General features: G+C 41.9%; 1 protein-coding gene across 2 annotated transcripts in view; it reads right to left on the bottom strand.

Annotated features, from left to right (window-relative positions):
• Positions 1 to 15,226: 15,226 nt before the first annotated feature.
• Positions 15,227 to 22,697, bottom strand: part of CLIC5 (chloride intracellular channel 5) — a 183,535-nt gene continuing 176,064 nt past the window's right edge. For both annotated transcript variants that reach the window (XM_037842311.1, XM_037842312.1), the window contains exon 8: positions 15,227 to 15,238. The gene's annotated coding sequence lies outside the window, so the exon portion shown is untranslated. The remainder of the gene's footprint in view (positions 15,239 to 22,697) is intronic.

Below are 22,697 nucleotides of genomic sequence, written 5' to 3'. Positions count from 1 at the left end.
GTTCTCATTTTAACCACTGTAATAAGCAAAGCATACAGAGCACATTGCTGGCCCTGAAGACTATAATTTTCTCTGAAGAGAAATATTGCAAAAAGGGAAAAAAAGAGAGAGAGAGGAGAAAACATGATATTTTGTTCTGTTCCTAAAAAAAGCATTTTTCCCCTTTCCTTGCTGCTCTTTCCTTTCATTAAACTGTCCTTAAGTGCTTTAGAGAAAACTAAGTAGGCCACAATTCTGGACTGCTGACTGAATAATTATAAGTCTGGGAGCTGCTGGGATGGCCAGAGAGAGGCCCGGATCCCTTTCCTGAAACCCAGAGACCCGTGGGGATGGTGCCAGTTGCGGCTGGACTCCTCACGTTGAAATGATTTCTCATTTTGAAGGAAAATCAGGGACATTCTTTGCCCTATTAGTCCTCTGAGGACTTGGCCCACTGCCAGATTTTATTGGAAAATTGCAACAAAAGAAATTAGAGATAGTGAGTTCTGCAAGGGTCTTGTATTCGAAGGGTTATACTGGAGGCATAGCGAAACCAGATTATTTCCAGATCAGCTCTGCTCCATGAACTAAAATATATTCTCTGCGTTTTAAATGTTCATATTCCCTTAGTTCTTATTGGTAACTCGGGTTCGTTTCTGGGGGTGGTGTGTGTGTGTGTGTGTGTGTAAGAAATTGTTGTAAGATTACACTAGGAAAAGTCACAATAAGAGATAGATAGGCCTTCTGCCTCCAAAGGGTTCAATCTCTTTATCTCCTGGGGCCCGGAAGAGGGGTAGGCAGATTGGGAGGTTACCAGGGAAGAGAGACTGTAGGGGTCGGGACATACAACCTGTGGGACGAGACGACAGACCTTGCCTATACTCAAGCATAAAATGGTCATTGCAAAAGGCCCGAGCACAGATGGGTTTTGTTTCGTCCCTCAGTGGTTTCAGCATCTGAGCTAACCAGGGCAGCTCGGCAGGGAGAAAGAATCCAGGGTTGGCAATCAGACACATCTCATATTGAATCCTTGCTTTGCCCCTCATTTGCTGAGACCTGGGCAAATTACCTGTCCTGTCTTGGTTTCTGAGATGAATGGATTGTAGAAGAGACTCTCCAAGTCTTCTCTCATTCTCAAATTCAGAGATTTTTCATATTCTGGTAACTTTTTTCCAAATCTCATAGATATTCTTCAGGTTACAAGTGTAGCATCAAGGCTATGAAGGAAGCCTGTATCTCCCCTCTCCATCCCAGCCCTCCTCATCTCCCTCCCAGTGTTCACACATCAGTGCACGACACCCTGCCAATTCTCAATCTCGTGTTCCAGAAGGAAAACTTTCTGGAGAGGGGGAAAGGGTTAACATTAGAAATGTGAAAGAACACAAAGCATAATACTACATGAACTCAACATAATACATTGTGAAGTGTGGCCTGTATCATGCATGTCTTTGTTCTATGACAGGATAAAGATCACAGATACTAATATCAGTTGAGAATCTTAAAAATAAAGGGAAAGCAAGGGCACAGTCTCAGGGAGAGACCCACCATCAAAGTTAGATTGTGTCCCTGGGCATCTCTATTAAAAATACATTATAATTACTCCCTTATCCTGGCATTAATTGAGACACACCTTCTCATCATATTTGGTCCTGGATTTATACACTGACCAGAGTCTCAAGGTTTCTAAGTTCTGCTGAAGTTTCTGATTCTTCCCTTCTGAGACCTTGGGGTTAGCTGTGGTCTATTCTGGATGCAATTCTCATGACTCTCTGAATGTCAGAGGTACAGCTGTCCATCTTTGAGCTTTGCCGCCATGCTGGCACCAGGGCACAAGCTGCATTATGAGATCCCTTGAACCCAGGAGAAAAGTTCCAAACAGGGGCGGCTGATCTAGGTCAAAGATACTGGTTTGGGAGCTCCTCATTTACATAACAGGTCTCCTTGAGCTGTCAGAAATGTGAGGGACCAGTACAGACAAATTTAAAAATAACTGGAGATGGGATATATATCTTGGGATGGTTTCCCAAGACATTAATAGACTTTATTCATTATTATTTTTATATTATACTGTGATTTTTTGCACTGTCACAGAACAAATAGAACCATGACAATTTCTATTTCCTAATATATGTAGCTGATTTAATATTGGCAGATTTAATGTACTATTGCCCAAAGTCACTGCCTGTTCTTTTACCCATGAAATAAAAAGGAGGAAAATAGTACTTTGCAGTTTTTCAAAAGCAAGAGCAAAATTAAAGCTGTCTGAAGGATTAAATACTGTACACAGGTCTTTTTCTCTTTTGCACCATGTTGAGCACAAAGTGGGGCAAATAATTCTACCTAAATTAGTATTTGATCTCACTGGACAGTCATAAGGGGAAAGATGGGGTAAAGGTGATTGGAGTATGTTTACCTTCAGGGGGACTTTTTATTTTCTTTATTAGAGAAGTTGTGGATTTATAGACCACCCATGCCTAAAATTCAGGATTCTCATATACCGCCCTATTATTAACACTTTGCCTTGGTGTGGAACATTTGTTACAACCGATGGAAGCACATTTTAATAATTGTACTATTAACTTCAGTCCATGGTTTAATTTAGGATTCACTGTCCATGGATTTTTAAAAACTTTTATTTTGTTATCCATATATACAAGCTAACATTTCCCCTTTTAATCACATTCAGATACATACTTCAGTGGTGTTAATTGCATTCACAATGTTGTGCTACCATCTCACCATCCATTACCAAAACATTTCCATCATTCTTCCCATTCACTAACCCCATCCCAGACCCTGGGAATCTATATCCTAGATTCTTATTCTGTGAGTTAGCTTATTCTAATTGTTTCAAATCAGTGAGATCATGCAATATTTGTCTTTTTGTGTCTGGCTTATTTCATGCAACATGATGTCTTCAAGGTTTATCCATGTTGTCACATGTATCAGGACTTCATTCCTTTTTATGGATGAATAATATTCCACTGTGCGTGTATACCACATTTTTTTTATCCATTTGTCAGTTGGTGGACACCTGGGTTGCTTCATCTTTAAACAATTGTTAATAATGCCACTATGAACATCAGTGTACAAATTTCTGTTTGAGTCCCCACTTTCAATTCTTTGGGGTATATACCTAGCAGTGGGATTGCTGGATCATATCACAATTCTATGCTTAGCTTTCTGAGGAGACGCCAAACTGTCTTCTACAGCGGTTGCACCGTTTTACATTGCCAACAGCAATGAATGAGTGTTCCTATTTCTCTACATCCTCTCCAACACTTGTAATTTTGTTTTTTGTTTTTTTTTTTAAATAGTAGCCATTCTACTGAGTGTGAAATGGTATCTCATTGTGGTTTTATTTTGCACTTCCCTGATGGCTAATGATGTTGAGCATCTTTTCATGTGCTTTCTGGCCATTTGCATATCTTCTTTGGAAAGAAGTCTATTCAAGTCTTCTGCCCATTTTCAAGTTGGGTTGTTTGTCTTTTTGCTGTTAATTTGAAGAATTTCTTTATATATTCTGGGTGTTAAACCTTTATCAGATATGTGGTTTCTAAACATTTTCTCCCATTGTGTATGTTGTTGTTTTACTTTCATGATAAAGCCCTCTGCGGCACATAAGTTTTTAATTCTGATGAGGTCCCATTTATCTACTTTTTTTTTTATTGCTTGAGCTTGGGGTGTAAAAGCTAAGGAACCACTGCCAAACTTAAGGTCCTGAAAATGCTTCCTCATCATTTTCTTTTAGGAGTTTGATAATTCTGGCTCTTACATTTAGGTCTTTGATCCATTTCAAGATCCAGTTTTCCCAGCACCATTCCCTGAAGAGACTATTCTTTCCTCTGAGCTCTCAATTCAACTCCATTGGTCTACATGTCTGTCTTTATGCCAGTACCATGCTTTTTTGATTACTGTGGCTTTGTAATAAATTTTTTCTTTCGTGTTTTTCTTTAATTCAGTTTTTTTTTAATTAAATTCAGTTTTATTGAAATACATTCACACACCATACAATCATCCATGGTATACAATCCACTGTTCACAGTATGATAACATAGTTATGCGTTCATCACCACAATCTATCTCTGAACATTTTCCTTACATCAGAAAGAACCAGAACAAGAATAAAAAATAAAAGTGAAAAAAGAACACACAAATCATCCCCCGTCCCACCCCATTTTTCCTTTAGTTTTTATCCCCATTTTTCTACTCATCCATACACTAGATAAAGGGGGTGTGATCCACAAGGTCTTCACAATCACACTGTCACCCCTTGTAGTCTACATTATTATATAATTGTCTTCAGGAGTCCAGACTGCTGGGTTGGAGTTTGGTAGTTTCAGGTATTTACTTCTACCTATTCCAATACACTAAAACCTAAGATGTGTTATCTATATAGTGCATAAGAATGTCCACCAGAGTGACCTCTCGACTCCATTTGAAATCTCTCAGCCACTGAAACTATTTCGTCTCATTTTGCATCCCCCTTTTGGTCAAGAAGATACTCTCAGTCCCATGATGCCAGGTCCACATTCATCCCTGGGAGTCATATTCTGCATTGCCAGGGAGATTTACAACCCTGGGAGTCGGGTCCCACGTGGGGGGGGAGGGGCAGCGAGTTCACCTGTCAAGATGGCTCAGTTAGAGAGAGAGAGGGCCACATCTGAGCAACAAAGAGGTACTCAGGGGGAGACTCTTAGGCACAATTACATGCAAGTTTATACTCTCCTTTGCAGTAACGAGCTTCATAAGGGCATGTCCCATGATCGAGGGCTCAGCACATCAAACCGCCAGTCCCAATGTTTGTGACAACATCAACACCAGTCCAGGTGAGGATGTCCAACACATCCACACCTTCCCCCAGATCCTCGGGGCTGGGGAGGGGGAGGCTGTAAATATATTTTTTATTATCTGCCCAAATTACTCTGGGATGTGTCACTATTTCACTCCAGCCTATACTAACCTACCGTATCTCACTTCCTATCCAAAGTTCCATGCAATTGCGGTGTTTGAACAAATCGACTGTAGAGTTGTACCGTTCAGAAAATTTAGATCCTGTACGAAATAAATATCTCTTCCCTTGGTCTCATATGGAAGTTGAAGTTTTAAAACACAATCAGTTTCAACCTTTACCCTTTGGCCTGGCTTGCCCTGGTCTTAACCAGACCTGCTTCATTCATATCACTAATTGAAGTCTGGGCTCTTTTTCAGCTTGTTTTTTTTTTTTTTTTTTTTTTTTTTTTTGACAGTGGCTGTATGCACTAATACTGACATTCATATCTGCTGAGCTCTAGCTCTGAGTTTCAGGTGTCTCAGAGATATGCATTGTTCCAGAGACCAATCAGGTTATACGCTAGGGGATCAGCATCTCAAAGTTTAGAGATAGGCATTACAATTCAGGGATAGAGTTAACTGCTGTAAGAGCTTGCAATCTAGGGACTATTACAATTATTGTGTCCATGTTAGGCTATGTTCTAAGGTTCAATTCTGAGTTTACACATTGTAGTTAGTCCATATGGGTGAAGCATCATCCCTCTTACCATGTTTTCTCCAACACTTTTACTCCTATATATATTTTCCTACAATTTTATAGAGTTATATTCACATACCATACATTTATCCACAGTGTACAATCAGTTGTTCATGCTGTCATCATAAAGTTGTACATTTATCACCACAATCAGCACTTGAACATATTGATGTAATAAATTTTAAGATCGTGAAGTGTGAGTCTTCCAACGTCATTCTTCCTTTTCAAAATGGCTTTAACTCTTTGGGGCCTGAAGGGGATCTTTGAGGTGAGCTGTAATTCCTAGAGGCACTGGAAGGAACAGGATAAGTGTCTACCACTGGCCCATACATTCCCAGAGACTCAAGTTGGCCAGACCCACGTCTTGGGAATCATATCTGAGTCTGATTTTTTGTCTCCTTTGCTCCCCAAATGGACATGCCTGTCTTATGGTGAGTTATTCTCTCATCATTTAATGATAGAAATCAGGTTTTTTATAATTAACTGGAATGACTGGCATAAAATTTCCTAGTTTGAAAAATAAAAGCTACTTACATATTGTAGGTGTTGGGTACCTCTAAGCAGAAAGTATTACTCATGTGGAAGCCATTTATCAAGTGGAAGTTCTGGTTGTTTTTTGGAGGTGGGAGTGTCAAGATTTAGTTGTAGAGTGTGATTTCTGACTAGAATGTTTGAACAACTAAAAACCTGTAGTATTAATAACAAACTTTAGGTGCTTAAAATATAACAGGGACTGTGTTGCTCAAGGCAAACATCTTTTCCTCTCTTTGCCCAATCGTGCATTATTTGAGAACATAGAGCAGTTTACTCTGCTCAGGACCCTCAGTTAGAGACCTCTGCCTCCCACCTCCTTGGCTCAGAGTGAGGCTCAGGTCCTGTCCCTGGGATGATTCTTGGGAAAAAGACTTTAGTCCTTCTTTTGATAGATGTTCATCTCTGGGTCTCAGTTCCCCCACACCAATCAGAGTTCAATGAACATGTTAAAATCCCCAAAAGAAGCAGTCCCTTCAGCATCAGTATCAAATGTTTCTGAACTTCTGGGCCCTTCCTTCCTTGCCCTCTTTCCAAGTAGCACTTTTCACTTTTGTCTCCCACTTTATAAATGTCGGCCTGGCATCTCTCATGGTTCTCTCACGGAGCACTCTGGGAAAAGAGGTTTAGAGTCATATTTTATCCTTCTTGGAAGGGTTCCCATCTGACTGTAGAATGATTCTCCCCATGTATTATAAAGGGGGCATGGAAACATCTTGCTTGTGGTCTTACAACAAGTTGCACAGAAGCAGGGACAGGGATTGCATGCTTTGCAAAGAGTAGGCATTCAGTAAATACTTGTTGAATGAATGAAATCAATGGACAACTCTCCTTTTCTTATCTCTTTTCGTGTTAATAAATGTTTGGAGGTGGAGGATGTTGGTTAAAGGATTCCATGTTTTATGGAAACCCTTTCTTTGTTAACTTTTTCTTGACAGAAAATTGAGCCCACTCCAGACAGAACTGTTGGTGAAGAGTGTCCTTTTGGCACTGCTCATTACACTCTTCCAGCACTTTCTGCCATAGTCCCTCTCCCCAGATTTGGGAGGGGACCTTATGTAGCCCTCCAAGGACCCCCTGGGCTACACTGCCCCCATCAAGCCTCCCACCATGTCTAGGTTTGTATTTCTGCTTATACCTGTTCTGGGACTGTTTAGCCAAGTCTTGCTGAAATATGTTATCATTTGGATTTCTATCCATGTTCCCACCCTCCCCCCCCCCCCAGAATAATGTACTTGCATTTTTAATAGGGGCCTTTAGGATCCTGCACTTATATTCCAGAAGTGAGTTCAGGTGAGGATTTTGGGCAATAGGAATTTAACAGCAGGTATTATAGTAATTTATCTCTCCTGTTGGACTAAAAGTCCCTTGAGAGCAGTCCTCTGTTTTATTCATCTAGTGTGTCTGGAAATGCCTAGCTCTAGTCAGTTACTAATAATATTTAATGAATATATGTGGGGTAACTGGCAAATATAATAATTTGAGGAACTATATGTATAAATCAATATAATCCCACTCATATAACACATTTATTTGCATCTTCCACAGTTCTCTTCAATGGCTCAACTCTTTTGGTTGAGAGAGAAGTTTGCTGATATGAGGTTGTACAGAAAGCCTCTAAGATGGCCCCAATGATCCCACCTCTTGGTATTCAGGGTCTTGTTTAATCCTTTGCCCTGGAATAACTTGCTTCTAACCAATAGAATTTGCCAATATTGATTAGGTTATAGAAGAGTGTTACTTCCTGCTTGCTAGCAGTCTCCTTTGCTGGCTTTGATGAAGCAAGCCACCATGTTGGAGAGGCCCATGTGGAAAGGGTCTGAGGGCAGCTTTTAGGCAACGGCCAGCAAGAAAACGAGGCCTTCAGGCCAATAGCCTATGAGGAATTGGATGCTGTTACCAACCATATATACTTGGAGGCCAGTCCTTCAAGCCAGCCTTTCAGCCCTTAGAGGAGATCCGAGTCCCGGCTGATACTTTGATTGAAGCACTTTGAGAGACCCTGAAGCAAAGAAATCAGCTACACTGTGCCCAGACTCCTGACACACAGAAGCTGTGAGATAATAAATGCATGTTGTTTCAAGCTGCCAAGTTTGTAGTAATTTGTTACACAGCCATCGATAACTAATACAAGGGTCTTTTATCCCATTTGTCCTCCAAGTTGACAGACTTCCCCAATGACATTTTAAATGGAATTAGCCCTCGAAAAAATTCCCAAGACTGAGAGGTGAGTGACACGTCAGTCTCAGTCAGGGTAGTTGTTCCTTCCCATCTTCTGTTAGTCCTCAACATGACTCCTTCAAGAAAATGCATAGCATTGGTCAAACTTCTCGGTCTCTAAAATCCTACCTGTTCTGACTGGAAGGTGGCTAGACTAGAGCCAAGAGATCCTTTTACCCTGTGCTCTCCTGCCTAAGTCCACTTTCTGCTTATACCTGTTCTGGGACTGTTTAGCCAAGTCTTGCTACAGTGGTACTTATGTCCTTAGAATGTTCTGGGCTGGGCTTCTCCCTGTCCTGGGCATTGTCCATGTGAGCTGATATCTGAAGGAAGGGTCAACCTTTCCCGCAGTGGGGACAAATCTTTGGTTTGCAAGTCATCTGAGCAGTTTGTTCAAATAGCAGATTTCAGACTCATCCTTAAGAGAGTCTGTTTCAGGGGTTCTAAAATGGGGTCCAGAAATCATAACTTTTAATACACTCCCCTGGGGATTCCAATGGAGGTGGTAAAGTACCAGGTCTTGAGAAACACTGATCTAGAGGCCCTGGAACATTAGTTTCCCAAAAAGAACCCTTGATGTATTTCAGTGACCTGCCTTTGTGACCTTGGGAATATCAGTTTTAGATTCTCTAGACTTGTTTCCATAACTGTCATATGAAATGACCAATTGAGATATTCTCCTTCAGTCCTATAATCTAGAATTTAAGTAGTAAACATCACAATTTAATAATAAAGAGATTACTCAAATGGCATTTACTATGTGCCAGGCACTATCCTAAAGTCATTTTACATTAATCCCTTTACCCCTGTGAGGTAAAAAAAAAAAAAATTAATCCCATCTTACAGATGAGGGAACTGAGGTCCAGAAAGATCAAATGACTCACCCAAGGTCACACACCTAGTAGATGGTGTTGGCTGTATTCAAACTCAGCAGATTGTCTGTAGAGTCCTGGCTTTAACTCCTGCTAGATCAGCTCTCTTTCAAACAGCAGGCACTCCTCAAGTTTACAAGAAGGTGATGTTGGTGATGGTTGCACATATTGCGGGTGAATATGAGTTATGACTGGCCTTTCTAGTGGAATAGGCAGAAGGGATGGGAGAAAGATGTTGTAAACAGAGGGAACACCAAGAGGAAGCCAAACACAGAATATGGGTCAACTAATGAGAAGACTGGCTTGGCCAGAGCAGGGCTCAGCAGGAGAGCCATGGAAGGTAGAGCTGCAGAATGGGAGTGGGTTGTGAGGGGGGGAGGGAGGTGGGGTGGGACTTGAACCCTATGTAGTGGAGTTGTTGACCTTTTCCCTTCTCCCTTGCTAAACAGACCACTAATTATATTCTTGCAATAATGTAATTATTGTTATAAATCAATCAGGGCCACTTCCTTCTCCTTTGCCAGTGAATGGCCTGGGGATGGGCATGTGACTCAGTTCTGGCCAATGATACAGAAGTAGAACTCTGCTAGGGGCCTCTGGAAAAGATTTCCTATATAATGGGGAAAAGAAAGAGTATTTTATGAGGAAAGACCCTTCTGCCCCCTCCCTGCCATCCTTCTTGGGATGCTGTAGTGTGAAGACATGATGTTTGGGCCTTTGGCAGCCATCTTGCCACCATGTGGAGAAGGCCAGAGATTCATGAACATGCTGATCCAGCTCCCTGGTGTTCTGGCTTTGCAGAGCTGCTGAACCAATCCCAGAACCACTTCCCTCCATAATCTTGTTTTTAGGTGAGATAATTTAATGCCTTTATCACCTGGACCACTGATAGCTGAGCTTCTTGTTGCATGCAGTCAAACACCTTATTTGATAGACTTTAGACTATGAAGCCAAGGTCTTTAAACTGAATAATAACAACAACAACAAGAGTTATCAACTTTATTGTGCTTTCTTGCACATCATTTCATTGAGTTAGAAATGAAAGAGCAGTAGCTTGAGAGTTAACAGAGCTCTGATATGAGCCCTAGCCCTGACTAGAGGACCTGGGAGAAATCACTCTCTTTGAGCCTTAGTTTCCTTATTTGTAAGATGTGCAAAAATAATATCTTTCCCTTCAGGTTGTGAAAATTAAATGAAATAATATTTGTAAGGTATCCCAACACAGTATCCAGCTCTAACTACATCCAGAAGGTACATATATTGACAATGGAGATAATAGCTAATAATTATTGAGCTCTTACTGTATGAAATTTATTCCCATTCTGCAATTGAGGAGGTGATGCTGTGAGCTGCAGTTGCTGCGTGAGTTATTGGACGGCCAAACTAAGGTGTAAGCTCAGGTTTCCTCAATCTAAATCCCAAGTCTTAGCCATGGCACGTCAGTGACGTCTCAGTATATTGGCGTCTCGGTATCTGGAAGCTGTCTCAGTGCTCAGGAGCGACAACCTACCGATCACTGGCTTTTCTTGTTAACAGATGCAGTAGCATCTGTAATTGTTATTAACAATCACCACCACCACATACACTGAAGGAGGAGAAATTGTATTCCTTGTGTGTCTCAGGAGAGGTCTGTGGCTTCCACCTGATGGACCCACAGCATCCGTCAGAAGGCCCAGATGGACTAGACTACAGTGGTTGTCAGCCAGCTCTGCAGTGGTGGTAACGAGGAGCCTTGTTAGGAGAAGTTTCCCATCCCTGAGGAGTTCTTTGCAGGGTGATAGACCAACTTGTCAGCAATGGGAGGTCTGGGGAACCATCTGGGCTCTTCTTATGTGGAAAAAAATCTTCTGAGCAGGTACACATTCTTTTCCACTTGCCTGGGAGGACCACCCACACGTTTGCGTTCCCTGGAATGGGGAGGGGGAGCCGGCCATGTGTTTTTATTTAGGTGTGAGTTACTCGGTTGTGTTAAGTGTCACTGCCTACATTGTTGCAGCCCCATGAGGCCTGTGGATTCAGAACAGTGGCTCCAACTCCTTTGCTCTGTTTTTGGTTATGCACATTGAAACAGAATCATGGAGGTTTTAGGAGAACTGAGTCGTGAGGGTACCTTCCTTACCGCCAGACGGTCAAGCGAGGTTCCCAAGATCACACAGCTGGTTAGCGGCAGAGCCAGGCACAGAACCTGGAGCAGCCGCATGCCACGCACAAAGAGAAGTGGGCTAGGAAGACTGTGACCTTGGTGCCAATTTCTAGAAAACAGTGTCAGAGTTGTTGGACTCCAAAAGACAATGGTTCATCTGGGATAGGTCTGTTTATCTATCTATCTATCTATCTATCTATCTATCTATCTATCTACCTATCTCTGTTCATCTTCTGTCATCTATGTATATAAACATGTCTATATGAATAAACAGATAAACATATGTATTATTATATGCAATACACATAATATATACTATAGAAATTCTATCCATCTATCTTCTATCTATATGCATATGTCGTAAGGCTAAACATGTATTATATCCATAATATCAACACTTCTATATACTATTTGTTAATCTGTTTATTCATTTATATTGCTCATATATTCATCCATCCATCCATCCATCCATCCATCCATTTATTTTCTTAACCACTAACAAAATTTTAATGGGTCATAGGGACCCTGAAAGTAGCTTCTAAAGATGGTTGTCTGAATAGTGTTTTCTTCAAGATATCTTAAGATTAGGATAGATGCTTATCTGTGAGGTGACTGTTGTTTCTTGCCTTTATATCTTGTAATTAGTAATATGTGAAAATGTGACATAAGAAAAAGGATCAGTGGTTTTGTGGTGGGGGGTGATAACAACAGCCACAGTTTATTGAGTGCCCGCCGTGTTCCGGGAATATGTTCTGCATTGCTGTTGATGTAGCCTCACATCAGCCTACAGGGCACAGGCTTCCTTAGTGCTATGGAACAGGTGGTCATGGGCCCAAGGTCGCAGAGCCAGAGGGGACAGGGCTGAGGCACCTTCCCAGGTCCCACCACCACCTTTTCTTTTACTTACTCAAGACTAGCTTGATGTTTTAACAGATCCAAAGCAGGCCAGGACTGTCCTGGCACTTCTCTCTTCCCTGCAGGTGGTGAGGCTGTCCGTGGCAGAACTCTGCCTTTCCCAGGGTTATTTTTGAAGACCTGCGGGATCCAGGAGCTACATTGTGGGCTGCCCCCCTTACTGCTTTTCTTCCCCCATGCCCTTTTCGCCACATCCCATATCCACTATTTGGAGGCAGTTCTATGTAGAAGTGAAGTGTGAGCGGCCTGCAGTGGTGTGATTGGAGGGCTGCTGGAAAGCCCTCAGTCCCAAATCCCTTCCCTGGAGGCTTATTGTTGATAGCTAAAATTTGAAGCCTGGCTCTTGCTTTCAGTCCCTTTTAAATTCAGCCCTGTCTTAGGGAGACAGCGCACTCCATAATTCTTGACAATTCAACTTCTCTAATTTGTACCCGGAGCTTTCCCAGCTCCCAGCCTGGAGAACTAACAATATGAAAGCATTTAGATAGCAGAGGTGAAGGAGAAACTGGACAGGGGGAAGAACGTGGGAGAAACAGAGAAGCTGAGAGGCTGAACTTGGACTTTGCCCACAGCCGGAATGAGCCACGTCTGCTCCACAGGGATCTGAACTCGGAGCTTTTCAGCATCCGATCAAGCTGAGGCCAAGGCAGGACTGTTGGCTATTGACACCCAGGGAGGAGTAACATGGCAGAGCAAAGGTATTCCCCGGGTGATGGGTGTTTGCAGATGTCCCCGGTGATGGTACCTGCGGGTGGCACCCAGGCTGGCTCTGGTGTTTCCATTTCAGCCTGCTGAGGCCGAGGGAGCCAGCTCTCCCCAGGGCAATTCCAGCACAGCTCATTTGCGCATGTTTTACAATGGTGTTGATAAAATCCCCATGGAGCCCCGGAGCATGTGTGAGGAGTTCCCACCAGAAATCTAAACAACGCCCTGGTGTTGCTGACAGCTTAATAATGTGACAAAGTTCAGCTCGTTCAATGACAGCGACAGGAATGCAGCTGGCTGGTCTGATCCAGAGCTTTAAAAACATCCCCCCGACTCTGACCTAGCATTTGACAAATAACCTTTTCCTAGCCTCCTTGAAGGCACCAGACAGAACCAAGTGCCATGCAGGGGACACATGCCACCGTTAAAATGTTAAATGGAGTGGCAAGGGCCATCAGAGTCACTTGGGGCTGACATTTATCTTTATTATTATTATTAATAATAATGCATATATTGCTTTTATGGTGCATTCCAGGTTTTTTCTTTTGCACTCCTAAATCATGCGGCTGTATATCAGCAGGCCCGATAAATCACCCAATGAACCCAAATTCAATGCAGCTGTCAGGCCAGATCTGAGAGAGGCAGAGTTAACTTAATCGAGCTGCAGCAGGGAACCGACAGGCGTTGCCCAGAAAATCGGAATAATAGCAGCATTGCCGGTGACATTTCAAGAGCTAGATATGAACTGCCAGTTTCGGCTTTAATTTTACAAGAGGGAATGGGGTGGGGGATGTTGTGTTGCACAGGGAGAAATTCAGACTTCAACAAGTATTTAAACTCTTAGTTTTTTTTTTTTTTTCTGCCTCAAAGCCAGTACAGACAATGAGTTCCACATTTAGAAATTTCAGTAGAAGGAAACTCATTTTTCTTCTTTCTTTAGCTTCTTCTAATTTCTTCTGCTTGCTTCCTCCCCACTCCATGCCTCCCTGAAACCCAACAAAAAGAAAGCTGAAAGTAAAGGAACAACAGGATTTGAGTTGGAGCCAATTTAATGGGCCAAGAGGTTACATATGGAGCCAACAAATCACGGAACCATGAAGGATATTACTGATTTAAAGTTATGTATGTTAAAGCCTAAATCTTCACAGCATTCATAAAGGTAAAGGTAATTAATGGAGAGGCTTAACTGACAGAAAATGGGCTCTCCCCTCCCCTGGCCGCTTTGCCTCCCTTTTCAAAATTGCAGTCCATCTCCTCTGGAGAAGGGCCTCCCAACCTCAGATTCTCTCTCTTAGGTGATGAGTGGGGAAGGCCTGGCATTGCTCACTAAGGAAGGGTAAGCCCAGCGGGAAATGGCATTTACAGAATGCCTCAGACACTATTGTTAGGTTTATTTTTGTTTGTGTGTTTCTTCTGCACATGTTTGGGGGTTACCAGAAAAACCATTCCCTTCACCCCCTTAATTTTTAAAACTGTAATTTCAGGGAAATTTGATGCATGTGTTTCAGATTCGTTTGCACTTAATCATTAAAATAAAATCTCTCTGGAAAGCTCTACTTTCTCTCCCAGAAGCCGAGCATGCCCTTTGTAATAAACCCTGTAAGTGCCCTTCCAGCCAGGGCCGTGCTCTCCAAGTGGAGGAGGAAAACCAACATGACCACTGAGGGCAAGGATCTGGTTTGCAATGTCAAACTCGTGAACTTGGAGTGTGTTCTGGAAATGGGAAAATGACTTCCCTTAGCCCCAGTGTTTACACAGTCAGAGCAAGAAGCCTTCCTGGAAAAAAAAAAAGAAAAAATTGAAGTGAAGATCAACTCTAGAGCATCATGGCTCCCGTCAACAGACAGACAGGGCCAGGGAAATGTCCCTTGGCCATCGGCAGGTGAGTATGAGCCTCTGGTTCACAGGTTTATAATATACAGTTGTGGCTTTCCTTTGAGGTTCCTCAAGAAAATGTTCTTTTATCCAGAAACTCCTAACTTCCTAGGAGACTTCTAGCTACCAAGTACATCCTGACACCCCCTTGGGCGGCTCTCAAAGGGCCATGGGATGACTGAGCCCAGGACACTGGACACTGTCTGTCCACAGCAACCCAACCACTACACTGAAGCCATAGTGGCCTTCCTTCAGTCCAAAACAAACACGTCATTACCAATCTCAGATTAATTGATGCCATTTGTGTGCCCTGCCTATGGGGTTTCAGCTGGAGCCTGCCCGGCAACAAAGGCTGCCACCCTTGAAAACCTCAAGGCACTCATGACTTTGGCCCCTGGAAGAACTTCCTGGGCTGTATTTCTTTAACCCTGCAATGCTAAGCCTTTTCTCCTTCCCACACTCTTCCGACTCCCTTCCCACTCTGAGGCTTTGGGCAATTTTGAAATGAGTTTCCAGGGGAATGAGGTTATCTTTAAAACTGAGTTTTGCTTTCTGTTAAAGCATTATTACTATGTTTCATCAATTTTAAGATATACTTTATCTGTTGAGCTTTAACAACCCTGACATAGGGATGTTCCTACGTTTAGGATAAGAAAGTATTGCAGTGAGGTAATTGAAAACATTTTCCTTTATAATGGTACATTAAAAAAAATGCTGCTGTTGAGAACTGGATCATGTCCCCCACAAAAGGCATGTCTGGGTCCCAACCCCCAGGTTCTGTGGGTGTGAACCCATTTGTATACAGGACCTTTGAGAATGTTTTTAGTTAATTTGTGCCCAAACTGAATGAGGATAGGCCTTAATCCAATATGGTTGAAGTTCTTAAATTTAAAAGAAATAGGACACAGAAGAGAAGCCACAGGGAGGAGCCAGAAGCTGGAAGGCAACAGAACCCAGAAGAGAAAGAAGTTGCCACCATGTGCATGGCCATGTGATGGGAAAGCCAAGGAACCTCAAAGATTGCTGGCCAGCCAGAAGAGTATGTTTGACCCCAGGAGGATGTAAGCCTTCTAGCCTATGAAACCATGAGCCAATACATTCCTGTTGTTAGGCCAGCCCATTGTTTGGTATGTGTTTTAGCAGCTAGGAAAGGAAAACAGGGGTGTCTTTTCCAGTCTCCCAGAGAGCTATGTTATCACTTTTCAAAACACGATAAGCTTATCTCTCTTGGTCATTCATTCATTCATTCACCATTTATTCTTCAGAAAGACCACATTATTTACCAGAGGCCTGACTCTATGCACATTGCAGAGGAGATGAGCAGAGTGTTGAAGTGGCCTCTCCGTCCCTCTTAGAAAGTTATAATTTAGTTCTAGACATAAGTACATACAGGACCAACCACGCAAAGTGCTAAATTAGTGGTGTGGCCAGAAAGTGGTGGAGAAGATCAAGATGGAGCTACACACTGGGATGAAAAGGCTCTGCTCCAAGAGAGCAGTTGGTTTGGCTCTGTGATCCAAGGAAGTCTATTCTCACCTGCACAAGGTTGTGTTGTTCTAGGTCCGAGTATCCCAGGGTGCAACCCAAAGAACCAAGACAGCGGGAGTGGGGTGGGGTGGGGCATAGAGAAATGTCACCATATTCCTTTCTCAGAGATTTCCAGTACATGTTAGCAAAATGAGGGCTTTGAGAAGTTCTGCAGAGAAGGACAATTTTAAACTTTGTTTAACTCAGTGTTTTCCAAATATCTTTGTTCCTGGAGTCCTTTGTTTTATGCAAAAGATATTACCATAATAAACCTTAGGGAAACTCCAAGGTCTCTTCCAACTTTTTTATTAGGTAAGAACTGAAATTTGGCAGTTATTGGTTAGAGTAGTTAGACTACTTTTTCAAATTCATGTAGATTCCAATGTCCAATAAATAAGAAAGACAATGTGGCCTCATTTTATGAGGAATGAGAGGCTGGAGGGTGATGACCACAATTTTGGGGAGTAGGGGGAAATTGGGGAGCACGTACCTCTGACTCATTCATGTCCTCAGAGCTTAATAACAATTTGCAACTGCCCAAAATATTATGATAAATTACCAAAAGAGCATGAAATACGTTTTGTACCTTCATGGAGTATGGTTTTCTTTGTTTTTTGTTTTATTAAATCACAACTTTTTCATCAGGGGTTAAAAAAAAGACAATTCAGTTGAGAGATTCAGTAAGAGACTTCACCCTCCCCTACTCACTACCTAATCAAAGGATTACCCCATCCCTAAATATTTTAGTCATGTTATGCCCATGATGTTAATGGAAGATTATTATTTTTTCCAAAGAAGCAGATCTAATTGAAGGGGTGGGGAAGTAGTCAGCCCCCTGAGTTGAGCGTGTAGAAGATGCTTTCCCATTGTGGATAAAAATACGGCAGGAAAGATGAAAAGATGCAGAAGTTCAACTTTCTGGACATTCTCTGAATTTAATGTGCAGGGATGGTTGATGAAATTGAAGGCACAGAAATCCAGAGATAAAGTGGCCCTCTCATTCCAGAGTCCTATCAGCCAGGAGGACACTGGGCTTTTTAGGATGGCTGCAGTAGACTTTAGAAAGGTGTATACAAGAAGTTTGCAGAAAAGATAACTGTTATCCCATGGCAAGAAGCTTCAAATGCGGGAATTGCCCAAGAGGACTGGGAGGCTCTGGAAATTGTGAAAACGTGATAAAAACATGGAGCTCTCTCAGGAAGAGCTCTTCCCAGCTAAAGAAACAAAAATGTCACAGGGTCCCCTCCAGCATGTTTCCATAGGATGAAAATAGGGGAATGTAACTGAAGATGAAAGCTGAGTGGCACCTATTGGCTAGAATAGTTCCTGAAAGGTTAAACCCCAAAGGAGCTGAGACTTTTAACATTCTAAGGCTATCCCAAGGGGCTCTTTTAGTCTCTTCAGGATACGTCATGAAATGGATTGGTCTGTGGGTGGTAAATGGGACCACATGGCATGAAAGAGTGAAATTCCTATACACCCCCCTAAACCCCCACCCCTGGTGCAGCTTCACATTCCTGACACCGGCTCAGGTCTTTGTGCCAGGATCTGGGTCACTACCAAAGGTGAACCATCGGGGAAGACATTTGCCTTCCCTCCACCTCACCCCTGGGTATGTTCTCAGTGGCTCCGCCCTGAACAAGTGTGTCCCGTCCTTGACCACCTAAGTCACACCTGCACAGACCCCTTTCATCAGCCCTGCCCCAAGTGGCAATTTAAACCTTTTAAGTACACCTGTTGAGCACTCACGTGGTAGGTTTCCTTTTATCACTGGCTTACTAGCAGTTACTGGATAACTTAATTATGGGGCAGGAGAACGGGGTGTTTTGATTTGTGCTCTTTGAGGATTAGCCAAGTGCCCCACTGCCAAATCTGTGATCACCTGAAAGGGAAAATGAAGGAAGAACCTGCCAAATCAATCCTCCAGGTTCTCTTTAGGCAAATGGCTTTGAGAAACGGGACTTTGCTGCCCTTAGTCACTAGAGAGCTCAGAGGCATTGGGGGTGAACAAAGCTGGGTGGGTTTGCCTCCTCACCTGGATGAGAAGCAAAGGAAAGCACAATTCCAAATGCCTGTAGAGCAAGCAGGATTGGGAAGCCCTTTGGGTGTGGGATTGTATGCAGAACAAGGATATAGAGCCAGATCTCTGATCTCCTGAGTTCCTGGAACATTCCCTGTACCTGACTCAGTGCTGAGGCACTTGGGTGTTTACAGGAGATGCCAGGGAGGCTGCTTGGAGAGGCCACACTTCCCAGGGCTTGAGATGTGGAATGTCACCTTGATGCAGCAGTTTCTCTAAAGATGCTTGGGAGATATTCTGTTTGGGCTGGGACTATGTGGAGACAGGTTGGGAAAGGGGCACATTTTTAGAAACATACATGAAAAAGTAAAGTTGCCACCCACCTGGAATGCTGGGTAGGTTTGGCCCCATTGTCACTTCAGCTTAGGGTTTACTGTCTAAAAGAGGAATGGCTTTTTTACATATTGTTCCAATTCTAAAAACAGAGATAATCTGGTATGTTATAATGCAATATAGTGTATAATAAGTTCATATGTAATAGATTATAATGCAAACATAAAGCGTAGCTGCAAGTCTAAGGAGCAAGGAAGCCACTGGGAACCTAACTGTCACAGAAAGCATCTTAAAAGAGCAAAAGAAAGGACTGGGAGGTGGGAGAGAAATGGTCAGTGCAGCTTAGTCAATTGAATTCCTCAATGCTATATTAATTCTAGAATGGTTTGTTGATGAGGGACCATGGTTAAAGAACTGACACAGCAACTCCAGAATATACAGTATGGCTCTGAAATTCCCACAGTGTCCATCCAAATGATGGGAAACTCGAGCGTGCACAGAAGTGGCAGTTCAGAGAAGACTGAAGTGAGAGCAGACTCACCCGGTTCCCCCAACCCCCTGGGGACCTGTGGGATTTGAAGTGCAAAGCAGTGCACGGTTAGATTCACACGTGGGCCAGGTATTAACGGGACTTTGCAAACCAAAGCTGCCCAGGAATTCTCCATAGCTATGTGTAGTCTCTTCACCTAATGTTGGATATCTGTATGATACAAGGTATTTTCTATTAATTATATTTCTTAATTTAATTCTGTAGGAAGAGTCTGTTAACTGGTGTTCTAGTTTGCAAAAGCTGATGAAATGCAATATGCCAGACATGGGTAGGCTTTTACAATTGGGATTTATTGACTCGCAAGTTTACAGTTCGGAGGCTCTGAAAAATGTCCCAATTAAGGCATCAACAAGATGATACCCTCCCCCTGAAGACTGCTTACTGGTGATCCTTAACTTCCCTGTCACATGGCCAGACATATGGTGACGTCCACTGGTCTCCATTCTCTCCCAGGTTTCGTTGCTCCAGCCTGTCTTCAGTGGCTTCCTCTCTGAGCTTCTGTGTTTGACCTTGTCCCTCAGCTTCTCTGGTTCTCTTAGCCTCTCTGGGGCTCTTTTCTGTGTGTTATCCTCTCACAAAGGACTCCAGTAAGAGGACTAAGACCCACCCAGGGGTGCTCCTCCACTGAAATAACCTAATCATAAGGTCCCACACACAATAGTCTTCACCTACAGGAATCGATTAAAAGAACATGCTCTTTTCTGGGGTACAGACAGCTTCAAACCATCACAACTGGTATTTCTGATGTTTCTAGGGTTTGTGTAAAGGGGATAATGTTAACAATATTATATTACATTAACCAACTGGGAAAGAAAATTCATGAAAATTGATGCTGATGATCATGCTACAAGCCAAGTAGGGCTGAGAGATGCTCTTGGAAGAGCAAGGGTTATGGCCAGTTATAACTTGGCTTCAAGAGCTTAAAGATGCCCCCAAATTGCCAACTTTAAAAAATAGCCCCTTATGAGTTTACTACATACTTTTAAAATGTACTATTCTGAAGATTAAATAATGTGTCTAAATCTGTAGTGTGTAACCCTGTAGAAAAATCTTCCTACCTTGTTCCCCTCCCAATCAGTTCTTATCCTTTCTAAGAGGGTGCATTATTTTTAGTTTCTTTTTTACTCATCCAATGAGTTATTATATACTTGCCAGCCAACACAGATACATAATTCTGTTTTCTCTTCTTTTTTTTACACAAAAGGAAGCATGCTGTATGAACTTTGCTGCATCTATTCATTTGTGTATAAAATGAGGTATTATTCATTACAGCATTGTTTACAATAGCAAAGATTTGGAAATAACTTCAGTGTCCATCAAAAGGGGACTAATTAAATTATGGAACATCCACACAGTGGATTCATATGCAGCTATAAGAAGAATGGGGAAGATGTATATGTACTTATATGGAAAGAACTCTAAGATATATTAAATGGAAAAAGTAAGACGCAGTATAGTATGCCACATTTTGGGAAAGAAAGGGGGAAAAGAATATATATTTTCATTTTCTTGCATCTGAATAAAGAACAATCTGAAGGATACAAAAGAAACTAATAAAAGTTTTTACTTACAGAAGGCGAAGGAAGCATGATGATCAGGGACAGGAAGGGGTATGAGACTTCCCAATACGTATTTTGTTATAGTATTTTAATTATTGAATCATGTAAATGTATTTCCTATTTAAAATTTTAAAAACAAAATTAAAATTAATCAAATACACACCCGTTGGGAACTTAACCTCCAAATGTTTTCTCATGCATGTGTAAAAATACATACACAGATGTTCATGCAGCATTATTTCAACAGCAAAAGACTGGAAACAACCTAAATGTCTATTAAAAGTAGATTGGTTAAATGATTTAAGTTTCATTCATACAGTGAAACACTGTGTAGATGTTACAAAGGATGTGAAACATGTATTGATATCAAAAGAGCTCCAAGATATATTAAGTAAAAAATGCAAGATAAAAAGACTGTGCATAGTGAGCTCCCATTTGTGATAAAATAAATGTGAAGCATGCACATACACCCAATAACCTATTTCTTAGTAAAAAAGAAAATGCATGTGCAATGTGACATGTAAGTGTGTGTGTACACATGGAAATTGTCTGCAAGTAAACACAAGAAATTCTTGTCAGTGGTGGCCCCTAGAAAGAGAGTGAGTGTTTGGGGCAGGAATGTCACCTAATTTTCATCGTAATGCTTTTTGAATTGCATGGCTTTTATTGTGTGCATGTTTTCTTGTTCAATTAAAAGTTATTTATTAATAACTCAATAAATAAAGACACATCCATACACTAAAAACTATGTGACTATAAAACAAAGAACTGTGGAAGCTCTTTATGTACTTATACAGAAGTACACAGACTTTTCCAAGCCTCAAAACCAGGATCCAATAATTCCCTTTTTTTAAGCCAATCCATTGTATGGTATTTATTTTAGCATCTAGGAAACTAATACAGTCTCCAAGATATTTCATTAAGCAACTTATATTTTCAAGTATGCTGCCTCAGTGTTCCCCAAACGATGTGATTCTCCTATGTGGAGATGAATTCAGAGTGCTTTTCATTATGTTACATTTGATCATATTGTATCTGTGCATTTCCAACTGAGGAAGACTATCCTTTCTTTCAATCTGTCTTCCTCACTTGTAAGGCTTGTTATCAGCCTTTTGGGTTGAAACCGTAGCTCTTACTAGCTTGCAAAAGTGCAATTAATTTGCTTAACATGCTGTGGGCCTCAGATCCCCCTCTGCACGTGAAAATTAGAAAACATTACAAGAACATGTAAGAATTTGAGATAATGTAAATACATTCTGTTTAGCACATTGCTGGACCCAAGGGTAGGCATTCAACATGGTAGCTGTGTTCACCACTGATGTTCCTTGTGGTAACGGCCATCAGAACTGGGACAGGAGTGACCACAGCTTGGTCTTGCACCAGGACAGGCAAGGTTGTGAGTGTCATGGCCAACGCTGATTCAGAGGAAGACCTGCATTGTCTGGTCTTTTTGGCCACAGTAGCCTTGGGCCAGTATTTCAGAGAATCAGCTGCTAATGATAGTTCAGAATTCATTATTCTGTGGGTGTGATTTGGACTATTCTCCTTCCTTTGTGAGACTTTTGACAGCTCCTCTTAAGGCAGCTTATTCCTATTTGCAAACATGGATTTTATCCAGTGGCTTTGCCCTCAGGAGGTCTTTTGTTGCATCAATTGCTCTCAGTTCATTAGGTCTGTGTATGTTTGATTTCATACTTCTGAACAATCTCTCTCAAAAGAGGAAGTGAGGATGCCCATGCTGTCTTTCTTCATCTCTACAGAGCTAAAAGGAGAAGTGATTGACTCTCCAAGTTCTCTACATTTCATCTTCCAGTGGAGCTCTGGGTCAAGTAGTCTCATTGATTATCTACTTGGCTTTCTGCCTGCATGTATTTATAGGGCCTTTTATTATTGACTTTGGATCTCCCTGTGAGGTACTCCAAAAAAAGTATTTTAAAA

The sequence above is a fragment of the Choloepus didactylus genome, chromosome 7, assembly GCF_015220235.1.
Source record: "Choloepus didactylus isolate mChoDid1 chromosome 7, mChoDid1.pri, whole genome shotgun sequence".
NCBI classification, from domain to species: Eukaryota; Metazoa; Chordata; class Mammalia; order Pilosa; family Megalonychidae; genus Choloepus; species Choloepus didactylus.
Note: the sequence above shows the minus strand (reverse complement) of the source record. Positions and strands in the feature narration are given on the sequence as shown.